A 13117-nucleotide genomic window follows, 5' to 3' on the forward strand; every position below is an offset into this window, starting at 1 on the left:
AGAGTTCATGTCAAGAAGACTCTTCAGAGTTAAATTTGGCTCTTCCTTCTCTTAGTCTGTATACCTGTTTCAATAGCAGCACCACAAGTTTATATCCAAACTCCTCTTCTCTTCAGTAATTTAATTAAGGAACGACCTTATGACCTTCCTACTCTCCACTCCATTCTTTACTCTGATGACATGGTAATCTTTAGGTCCAGTCACAACCACGTTACAACAGAAATATAACTATACACAAATCTAATCTCCATCCCTTCTTGGCTCATTAGCCACAAACTATTGCTTAAAGCCACAGAAACAAAACAAAACAAAAATGCTATTCATCACCTCACTTTGTGGCTAGATCAATCACTAATATTCCATACCAGTATTAAGAAATAAAGGGCCAGAGGTAATTCACTTCTCTTCTGGACTATGGAAATCATATCCTGTTTATCTAACCCAGCTAAGCAGCTACAGGTAAAGGAGTCCTTCTACCCTTCTCAAATATGGCCTACCTACAATAGCGACAGCCTCCAAGGAAAACCTCTTCCATACTGCAGACTATAAAAAATAAATGTCACTTCATCACTAACTCATCCTCTCATGAGGTCCACTGCCTTAACCTTAAAAAAATCCATATGGTTTCCAGTGTAACATAGAATATACCAGTTACTAGTTTCCTTTATCTGCAAACTTCCCCAGCCTAACTCATTCCTACAACTAGTTGCCAGTCATTATACCAAATACACACACTACAACCTCAGACACCTCTCTCACACAACCCCCCTCAACTGACCACAATCCAGGCACACTTATGACTCTTTCTCCATCATGTCACATAAATTATTGAAATCTCTCCTACCACCCAAAGGGAATACAATCCCCTTCCCTACCTGAAGAGCTGATCTTAAAAAATTCTTCCACACCAAATCAAACTTTACTTGCCACACAGCTGGCCATATAACCTAAGGGCACCTCAACCTCTTTCTTTCTAACACTTACCTACCCTCCCTGCCCTGACTCTCATCCCTGCACAACATTGCCAGCATGATTAAAAATGAAATATAAGCATGTAAAATGTACATTTCTCTCATAACTGCTGCTACATGTATTAATTGCTACTCTACAGTTTTTGTTATATATTCTTACTTCCTGTTCTGTTTTGGCAGGTACAGTTTACTGCCTCTCTTTATCATTCTTTTTGTGAATTATTTCATCTGGGCAGTACCTTCAAATGGTCAGCTGTGATTTGTGTACTACTGCAGTAAGCAAAGTTAAAGGAAAAATAAAAAATCTAAACTGTTATACCATTAATAAAACAATGATTAGTTCCAATGTACTACTTAACAAATGTAAATGGCTGATCATCAACAAATCTAAAGGGTTCCTATTATTTAAACAAATGCTGTTTTGTCAAGCGTAATTACACGAAATGGCAAAATGCCGAAATGCTGAAAACACGGAACAGCGATTTTTTTTTCCTAGGGAAAAATCACTGGGTCATTTTCGGGACATTGTCATTTCCTCCACTGTGATGCAATCTCAGAGTTGGTACATTTAAGTAGGGGGATTGTGGGGGGCTGCGATAGGCGAATCCCATTTGGATTTTTTATTTTTTTTGTTACTGATCAGCAATTTTTTTTCCCTGGGAAAAAATCACTGATCCATGTGTTTGATATTTAGGATTTTCGGGTATTGTGGGTCGATTATATAGCATTCGCAATTTAGTGCATTCGCTAATATAATACAGACCCGATCTAAGTGGCTGAAATGTTTTCATTCCACATTATCTGTTTCTAAGTTTATTTTAAAAGCCTCTATCTATTTTAGCAGTTTTCTTTCCTGTTTCCTTTTTCAAGTTGCAGTTGCATCTGTTTTTACTGTTTTAAAGTATTTAATCAGTGCTTTGTAACATCAGGGGTAATTTTTTTTAATGCTCTTTAAGTCTGTACTGAATAATTCTAGTAAGAAACTTCAATGTCATTGCCATTTAAGTAGTCTGACTTTTGGAATTAAATCTTGGTTGTCTTTTATGGCATTACTGGATTTCAGACTAAGTTGCATAAACAGTGATTGCTTCCAAGCAAGGTAATAATGTGATTGCTATTGTCCAATTGAGGCCCAGGAACTATTTCTCAATCCTGGACTTGTAGTTTTTGGTAATTCCATGTTACTCATCCACAGAGCTAAATGAATGAGAAAATTATTTATGACCTCTCCCTGTTCTTGCTTTGTTTTTAAACCCATTGTCTCTGCTGTTGCCTGGTCCTTATGATAATTTGATGATAAAAGTCTCTTCCTCTCCTCTGTCATTGGTTATTGCCATTAAGCACAAAGTAATCATTTTGTGCAGTTACTCCCTTTACGCTATTTAAATACATATATCCACTCAATGTTTTATATAGATTATAAATGCGGAGTGCATACCCAGATAACCTGTGTTGCTCTCTTACAATAAATGGCTCTTGAGTTGCCTGCCATTAGTTCAATTTTGTCTTTAGAAGTTACTGCCAGTCTAACATCATCTACTTGTACTAGTGATCACCAAAAAATCAACCTGGGAAGATTCTCCCATCAGACTGCTGAACATGATTAACTGTCTGTTTAATATATATTTTCCCTGCTTAAAGCACAGTCCAGTACCTAGAAGCATCACCATTTTTTATTTAATTTCTTTGTGACTTTTGAAATCTGCAACATCTGTGACAAGACTACCACTAGAGTGTCTGCTATATATTTAGTGTATTGTACAATAAATACATACACTTTCTGCTGTTTACTTTACTAGTCTAAACCCCTAAGCACCAAATAAGATGGAAGGTCACTTTACTAATTTCACCTCTATTGCCAAACCATTTGCACTAGGTCTCCTAAGACAGTGTACTAACTGCCTTACACTCACAGATAATGAACTTATTCTCAACACTACTAATTCTACCTGTGAGAAGTGTCAGTACTTAACTGATATAGAGGCTTCCCTATCATTGGAAAACTTGCCCTTAGAATTTCATTCACCTCCAACACAATCCTTCACTAATCACATCAAAATGTCTGATGCAGAAGATGTAAAAAATATCACTCCCCAAACCTCCTACAAACAGGAAGGGTAAGTCTCAGCAAAGATCAGGCTACTTATCTACCTCTTGCACACTTACTGTAAAGAAATATCCTGAGAAAAAGCCCCCCATGACTATCCATCTGAACCACAACAGCGACAGAAATGTTTTAGTGGTAGGTGACTCTGTTGTCAGCCATAATGATTCTTTACTCAGAAGCCTGGATAAGGAAATGTAAGTTGTCTTTAAGGTGCCTGGATTTCTGACATTATACAGGCCCTTAGAATCCTAACTTCTGACGGGCGGCCACGGTTGTGCAGCGGTTAACGTTGCCACCTCACAGCAAGAGGTTCTTCAGTTCAATCCTTGGATGGGGTGCCTTCTGTGCGGAGTATGCATGTCCTCCCTGTGGTCACTTGGGTTTCCTCCAGGTGCTCTGGTTTCCTCCCACATCCCAAAGACATGTTGTAGGTGGATTGGACACTCTAAATTGGCCCTAGGCATGAGTGCGTGCATGTGTGTGCCTTCAGTGGAAGGTTGGGCACTGGCCTGGCAACTCAAAACCATAAAACTCCACTGCCAATCATGAGCAGACAGGTGATCTGCTGTAGCAACCCCTAACTGGGAAAAGCCGAAAGAAGAAGAAGAAGAAGAATCCTAACTCCTGACAAATATGACTATGGCATCATAGTGGTACATTTGGAGTGAACAGCTTGAGACATAAAATCCTAAGAGGCATGCAGAGAGACATGCCACAACTTTCCATGCATATTGCTAATGCAGTTAAGATACTCATCCTGAGCAGAGTCCTTCCTTCACATCAAATGATGCCTAGATATAAAGAAAAGACATTTCTGGGGGGTCAACATCTGGTGTCATTCCATGGGCATGTAGTATGTGTCTACACAGGACAAGATGCTTGATGGTCCAACTTGTTTCACTAAGAATGCTATGCACCTCTCATTTAAAGGCTTCCACATACTGGCTAAAGCTTTTGCTATCCATAACAGTGCCTTATTTAGGCAGAGTCCAGCTGATATCCCAACATAATAAAATATCAGTATTGAATTAAATGATATTAGGCTGGCTGTTTTAATCCCAAGTCTAAACAGAATATTGCTTGATCTTAAGTCACTTCTGCATTTGGAAATGATTCATCCCTGTGCTGTTTGTGATGCTTGGTTTAAATGTAAAGAGAGAACACTCAGTCTACTCTGGGTTTTACACTTTTCCTGTGCTCAGATTCAACTGTGGTGGAGGTTACAAATTTGTCAAGGAACTTTTTATCGCCTGGGAGACCACTAGGGATCTACAAACTGAACTCTTTGAATAAGAGATCACTCTAGATATGATTAACTATCAATTACTAGTTTGTTGAAGAACACCCCCCCCCCCGATAACCATATAAGATTCCACAGAGTTCAAATGATTACCCTATTAAAAATAATTCCATTATATTTAGTGACTTTAACTACTGTTCAATAAACTGGGACACCTATAGCACCAATCTAGGCTATGTCCCAAAATTCCTAAACTTTATAAACAAAAAAATGTCCACAGTTAGTAAACATACTTACTAGAGACACAGTTTTTTTTTAAACAAGAAACATCTTTATTAAATGAGCACTTACAGCACAGGCAATCATACATTTATATAAGTGAAAACAAATTATGCCGGCATAATTTTAGTTGCAGACATTATCCATCACTTATAATCTATCCAGTCACTGTCAGTCAAACATTGCACAGCTCATTCAAATCCTGCCTTCTTTTAAACCTCAATGCTCTTCTGCATATATTGTTCCCACGATTCCTTTTTTGTATGTAATTTGCTCCTACCTTTCTCTAAAGATCTCGGTTCCACTTGTTTCGGCTCTGTTACTATATTTACTTCCAGTACAGTTGGTTTAGAATTTGATTCCCATTTTCTACTAATTGCCTTTTTGGCACCCACCATAATTAGGCTCAGCAAGGACTTACCATGTCTAGGCAATTCTGATTCTGTACTATAGCTCAGAAAATAATTCCCTTAGTTATACCAATTTGCTCACCCAGTATTTGTAATACAGAAGTCTACAGGGAATTTTGCCAGCTCATTACACTACCCAGAAAATAAGTTGTCAGTTACCGCTTTCTTCCCCATTGCACCTACAGCATTTGCTATCTACCTGAGGAAGCATTGTTTGGCGTCTACTTGCAGTATAGAAATACGTATGTAAACATTTCTCAGCAAAGAGCCTACATATTTTAGACTTTGTTGCATATTTGGTAGACCTACATATATATCCCCAATTATTTCTATGTGAATTGTTTGTCCAGTATCTCTTTCCAATGCTTCCTAACCTCCTCTAAGTGATTTTTATAATTATCTTGCATTATTTTATATTCTCTACTAATTATTCCTTTTTAATAGCAGCTTCTCCTCTAGATTCTACTAAAACTCTACCAGTATTGGTCTTTTGCTTAGGATATCCCTATTTCTTTCTCTTTGCCTATAGTCTTGATATCAATCCTTGATAGCAAAGGCAGTCTCTAGCCTGCTGTACAAATAAATTCTTGGCCTCGTCCCATTCTATTACCTTTCCCTCTCTAATTATTTGCTCCCAACACCTTGGTTCCTTTGCCAGTTTTCTACAATAAATTCCAGCCCCGTCTTGCCTGTTGTCAGTATCTCTAATTGCAGTCATCCCTATTCTCCTTTCACATTCTCACTCCTTTTACATTCTCGTATTGACTTAGTTATATACGGTATGGTTAACATTGTTATTGTCCTTAAGCATCTGCATCCAAAATCCCAGTCTCTCCTTGTTTCCTGAGCCCCACCCATTTTGTCATCAACCAACCTCCACCCCCCAACACAACCCAAATGACACGTAGCCTGCAGACTCAGTGTGCCACTCAACCACAGCCAATAAGGCAAAACAACGTACCCAACACACTAGTCATAGGCGACTCTATAGTCAGGCACACTGATGTCCCACTCACCAAGCTAAACAAGGAGAAGGTTACTTTCAGCTGCTTGTCGGGTGCCAGGATCCACCACATAACCCATGCACTCAAGTCACTCCACAACAAGTACAAATATGACTCTGTCATTGTCCATGTTGGTCTGAACGACCTGAGACGTACCTCCCTGGACTACATGAAAAGAGACATGGAAGAGCTCTCTAATCTTGTAGCCCAAGCAGGTAAGACCCTAGACCAGAGTAGCATTTTGCCATCACCCAGAATGATGTCGCAGTACAAGGACAAAATGATTGACTTCAACAATTGGCTAAGCTTCTGGTGCCATTCTAAAGGGATCCAGTATCTGTCTGCCTGGGATGACATGGTCGACAGACCACGATGCTTTGCCAGAGATGGCCTGCACCTGTCAGCCCTGGGATTCCGGATACTGGTTAAGGTTCTTGCCACACCTATAGTGCCTTTTTTAGGCAAGGTTCAAATGACAAATTCACCACCATAACAGGAACAGGCAAGAAAAAACTGAGGGTGATGCTACTCAATGCTAGAAGTCTAAATCTCAAAATGCACTCACTCGAGGCACTCCTTAAAATGGAGAACATCGATACCTGTGCAGTGACTGAGACCTGGTTCAAGGCTCCAGATAGCACCCCTGCACTATCAGGCTATAACTTATACCACACTTTTCGGCCATGTAACCTGGACCGGAACACCAAAGGCGGAGGTGTGTCCATATTCATTAAGGATATCCACACCTCCAGGCTAGTTGCTCAGCATAATGCAGCCGAGGTTATCCAAGTGCAATTAACTCTGGGCAAAACTGCAATCCAAATTGTAGCTTGCTACAGATCACCCACCATGCCCCAGGATTCCCACTCCTCTTTTCTTGATGTACTGGAAAATATTAGGGTTCAACCAAACACCCTAATAATGGGCGATTTCAACTACCCCACCATTAACTGGGAAAACTACTCATCTACCAACTCCTTCGCTCAACGCTTTCTGGAATTCATAAACTCAAATGCCCTGGATCAACTTATCCACACCCCCACCATGGGCAACAATATCCTAGATCTAGTCATTACCAATATGAGTGATGGGTGTTCCACACCTGAAGTCATCGGTCCGATCCGACCATAAGCTAATTACCCTAGATATCCAAATCCTGCCTCCACCCCCCATTAAGGAAATCATGGTAAAAAATGTCTCCAAAGCCAGCTTCATGCTTCTTAAGACAGAAGCGGTGAACTTCACAACACCCATGCAGATGGACAATACAGTTACGACTACTGAATCCTTCACAATTGCACTTTATAAGCACTTACATGAGTGCATGGATCATGTTATCCCAAACAGAACCAAGACGCTATCCTCCAAAAAAAGGAAACCAATCTGGTGGTCCCCTGCCATAAACAAGCTGTACAACAGAAGGAAGAAACTCTTGCTAAAGAGAGTAAAATCCCACGAGTGGAGGAGCTCCCTGGTCAGCCTCAGTAAGAAGCTGCGATCCCTGATAAAATCCTCCAAAGCTAGTTACGAAAACAAAATTGCCACTGATTCTAAAGATGATCACAAAGCATTCTATAGCTATGTCAAGAATCTCAATGGCAACACTCAGATCTGCTCTGAGTTGCAGCACAATGGCACTAAATATACAGACCCAACTGATATTGCCAACATCCTGGCAGAAAGGTTCAGTGCTAACTTTACCCCCCCTCTCACCCCCTAAAGAGCCCATCTCTATATCGGAAGAATGCAAAGTTCCTGTAATCACGGCTGCACAGGTAAAAACCACACTCTTCAAAGCCAAGAACACAGCATCCATGGGACCAGACAACATCCCAGGCTGCATTCTACATGAACTACAGAACGAACTGGCACCCCACCTAAGTACCATGTTCAATCATAGCCTCACCTCAGGCTTTGTGCCTGCTGAATGGCGCACAGCAACGGTTATCCCACTCCACAAGGGGGGAGCCACCACAGACCCCGGGAACTACCATCCCATTAGCCTAATGAGCCTGGTCTGCAAAGCCATGGAATGTATCATCATGGAACTTATAAACAAAGACATTGGTAATCTCCAAACTCTGGATCCCACCCAGTTCAGGTTTGTAAAAGGCAGATCATGTCTCCTAAACCTGATAGACTTCTTTGAAGCAGTCACCAAAGCCGTAGACAAGGGTAAGGTGGTTCACACAGCCTATCTAGATCTTGTCAAGGCTTTCAACACCATCCCCCATTCTGGAATTATAGATAAACTCACTAAACTAGGTATAAATCCCTATGTCACAAGATGGGTTGCCAACTGGCTCACTGACAGAACCCACACTGTGAAAGTAGCAGACTCCAATTCCGACTTCAGACCAGTGACAAGTAGAGTACCACAGGGTTCAGTCTTGAGTCATCTCCTGTTTGGTATCTACTTCTCTGAAGTGCAGGCTAACACAGAACGTCTTTGGCTAATGAAGTTTGCAGATGACTGCAAACTAGGAGCCATAATCGAAACTCCTAACGATGTGGGCATCCTACAAAAGGGCCTCACTGAGACAGATGCCTGGTGTCAAAGCCATGGCCTCAAGCTCAATGCCAAAAAGTGCATTGTCATCCCCTTTGGTAAAAACTCTGTACCCATGAACTACAACATAGGCAGTAGTATACTTAACACCGAAAGTGTGATAAGAGACCTTGAGACACAGGTGGACAGTAGTCTATCCTTTGATAATCACATCATCACAGTAGTCAGGAAATCCTTCTATGTGGCACATCTCATCACAAAAGGTTTCTCATCCAGAAAAAATGAGGTCATTGTTCCCCTCTACTCATCACTCATTAGACCCATTATAGAGTACAATGCCCCTTTTGGTATGTACCTCACAAGACATCTACAACAACTGGAAAGGCCGCAGAAATACCTCACAAAGAGGATTACCGGCCTCAAACAGATACCCTACGCAGACCGTCTCAAAAAACTCCAGCTTTACTCCATTGCATATCGCCTACTCATAGGTGATCTCTGCCTAACATACAAAGCTATGTCAAACCCAGAGCTGTTGGACATGCTCCACTTAAAGAAATCCCAATCCTTCTGAGCTACACGCTCTAGGGACATAAACCTTGTCACCACAATAAACAGAATATGCCGGAGGGATAGATTCCTGTCCCAGAGACTTCCCATACTCTGGAATAAACTATATCAAACAAAGCTCCTCATTAGCACTCTTCAAAAAAATCTTGATGATTGGATGGGAAATAGGAAATTCACCCCGGGGATCACTTCTGTGGCTCTGCTCGACAGTGGCACAGGAAAATAATTTTCTTGGGTGGCAAAAGCCAGGGTACCTTTTTGGCTGGGTTTGTATAGGCCCCAGGGCCGATAGCCTAGTACCTACCTATGAACCTATGAACCCTTTCCACTTTGATTTATATATTTTTGCTTGTGCTATGTATAGGAGCCTTAACTGTGTAGCTCTGAAATACCCCTTCAAATCAGGTAATCCCAAACTGCCTTGTGCTATTGGAAGAATCAGCTTATCCCACTTGACTCTTGCCATCTTCCCCTCCTAGATAAAAATCTTTCAGCTTTTAATTAATTGCTATCCACAACTTCTCCTCTGGTTGATAAAATATGTCTGACCTGTGTATAAAGCTAAAGGGATTAAAAACATTTTAACTGTTTGTATCTTGCTAATCATATTCATAAAACAGAGCTTCTAATTTCTCAGTTTTTGTAGTAGCTTTTGTTTAGCCTCTCACCACATAGCTTTAGCTGCCACACCAGAATCATTTTCAGTCCATACTCCTAAGTAATTCATTTTATCATATCTCCATAAATATGGATATTGCTGAACCAATTTGTATATAGGTACATAGTTTGCAGTTATTGCCTCTGTTTTAGCTTCATTAATTTTGTATCCTGAAAAGGCTTGAAACAGCCTCAAAATGTTCCACAACACTGAAGTGTCCTTTTCTGGTTTTATCAGGTATAAAATAATATCATCTGCAAACAGAGACAACTTTTCTCAACTACTATATATTATTTTCTTTGCCAATGGTTCTAAATATAATATAAATAACAAAGGGGAAAGAGCACAACCCTGGCTGGTTCCCCTGCTCAAACAGAAATTATCAGAGAGGAACCTCACACTTTAATTTTTGCCTCTGATTCCTCATATATCCTCCTAATCAATCTTATAATTTTATCAAGGAATGCAAATGCTTCCATTGCCTTGCTCATAAACTCTCGACTTAGTCTGACAAATGCTTTTTCTGCATCATGACACACCAACGGTTTTATTTTCATACATTTTACTTCCCTCTGGATCATCGTTCTTCTGTTAATTTTGTCAAATGTTTGCCTCCCCTCCACAGAGCCACATTGATCCATATCTATCAATACTGGCATCACCCTTGCAATTTCTTTAACCATTATATACATAAACACTTTATAATCATGGTTTAGGATTAAAATGGGCCTGTATGAAATTGGTCTGATGGGTTTTTACCTCATTAGGTATTACAGCCACCACTGCTTACTGCAGGATGTTGGTACTTCTCCTCCTCTTAACATACTGTTAAATAAAACCTTCCAGAAGTTTTTTTCCCTCCTAGCTTCCAAACTTCCATAGGAATACTATCTTTCCCTGGGGACTTTATGGTAGATTGGTTATATATCACTATTTTTATCTCATCTCCTCCTATCCCAACTGTTAGTAATTGATCCTCATCCACCTATATCCTCAGGATATTTAATTCTTTCATAAACCTTTCCATTTGTAAATTTTCTTGATTTCTATATTTCTCTGCTTTATACAGATTTTCTTAAAATTTCCAAAATATTTCCTGTACCTCTACAGGATCTCATTATCTTCCTTGTTATAGGCTCTCTAAACTTAGCAACAACCATTTCTACTTTCTGTTGGATGAGTCATGTTAACAATTTTTGTGGCCTGGAATTATTATCAAAAACCAGTGCTTAACACCAATCTTTCTAAACTCTTGCATATTATTGATGCCGTCACTTATTTTCTAACATTCTGCAGTTACTCCGCTTCTTGCTTTGTGAGACTCCCACTACTCTGAAATACTTTAATCTCTGTTAGTCTTGTTACGTCTAACCATATCTCTCTTTTATTTCAACCCTATTTTTAAACTCCATTTTAATTTTATCCCACTCCCTCGATACATTTTCCTAAGAAATTTCTAACTTCTCTAATAAATCCCAAATAATTGCACTACCCATTCTTAAATTCCTCTCTTCTCAACAGATAGGTGGGAAAGTGCCAATGCCTCATTTTTTTTCATTACCCTGCATTTTTATTTTAGTTATTATTGGCATATGATCTGAAATAGTTATTGGATGTGTATCAAAACTTTCAATTAAATGCACATGTTCCTGTAAAATATAAGTTCTGTCTAGCTTAGCCCAGTTTTTCTATATTGGTGAATAATATGCAAATTCACTCCAAACTCCTACTACTGAATTCACATGTTCCATGTCAAATATTTTTCATAAATTTCTTCAAAAATCTACCCTCCTTTGTTATCTTTTCTCTTCTGGAGACCAGAAGATACACCTTGACTCCTGCAAATCAAATTCATCCCCCACCTATAAATAATATTCCCTGTTGAAAGCTGATTATCTCTCCCAGAATTTTCTTCAGCTCCATTATATCAGTTTTAGGTGGACTACAAATACATGCCAGTAGTCCCTTAGTACTACAGATCTGCCATTATATTTTTTACCCCCTTCATCATTATTGGAGCTCTTAACAGCGGTGGTGGTGCTGCGGTAGCGTTGTCGCCTCACAGTACGATGTTGTCCTGTTCGATTCTCAGCTAGAGCATCTTCTGTGTGGAGAGATGCTTGAATGGGCGTACCTTCGTTGAAGGTTGTGCATCAGAGCTGGCAACTCGGCATGCAAAAATTTACTGCCAATTATTAGCGGACTGGAGTTCCGCTGTGGCGACCCCTAACGGGGAAAAGCCGAAAGACGCAACAACAACAACATCATTATTGGAGCTCTTCTTGCAGTTAATTTAAGTAGTCTTCTTTTCCTTTGTCTCAGTTATGCCACTGAATACCCATCCTGAAAACTTTTCTTTATCAAATTTACATGCTTAGTTTTGTCCAAGTGTGTCTCCTGTAACATAACTATTTGCACTCTACATTTTTTTATATAGTACACTAATCTTTCTTTTTTGTAAATATCTGTGAGACCATTTACATTTAAACATTACACAGAAAGTGTCATAATGTTAAAAAGTTATTATTCCCACCTTTTATGTGTAACAGCTTTTTTGTTAAGTGTTTAGTTCCAACTTTTGTGTTACATGCATACATTAATGTTTGGCAGGTTGATCTTTTATACAGTTGTTCCTTGTCATATCCATTTGAACCTATGTTACATCTTGCAAAACCTTTAGTTTTATTGAAAGCCCTCTAACAAAAAACAAAGTCACCCCCAAAACAACCCTAAAACCTATTAATACTAGCACACAAAAACATGTATATTATCATTATCAACCCCTGTCTTCCCATTTTCTACTTGGCATCGTGGTGTTAACTGTCACCATCTCTCTGGATTCAATGTCACAATTTTGCCTTCTTTCATTCTCATGCCTGACTGTCACAGATCTTCTCTCACACAATCCATCCACCTCTTTGCTGGATGCCCTTGTTTCCTCTTACCTTCTTCCTGTCTGTCCCAAATATTCACCAGATTGTCTTCTGCTTTTCTGCACATGTGCCTGAACCACTGTAATATGTTCGTTTTGATTTTTTTCTGCAATTGGAGCCACTTTGGCTTCTGCTCTTATGTCCTCATCTCTTTGTCTGTCCCACACTGTGCATCCTGCCACCCTTCGCAGGCACTTCATTTCCATCACCTATAGCTTTTTCATCTGTTCTGCCTTTACTGCCCAGTTTTCTGCAATTGAGCTGATCCATGTTCAGATCACCATACATAAAATCCAATACCACTTCCTTGCAAGCTGTAGGTCCTCCTCTATGACCAGGAAACCCATACCAAGTATTTAAACTTATCAGAAACACTAACCATCCAACCCAATACCATATTCATGGGTGACTTTAATTTTCCCACTAATAACTGGGA

This window comes from Protopterus annectens, chromosome 17.part0 (genome assembly GCF_019279795.1).
Source record: "Protopterus annectens isolate FY-2018-M chromosome 17.part0, PAN1.0, whole genome shotgun sequence".
Classification (NCBI taxonomy): Eukaryota; Metazoa; Chordata; order Ceratodontiformes; family Protopteridae; genus Protopterus; species Protopterus annectens.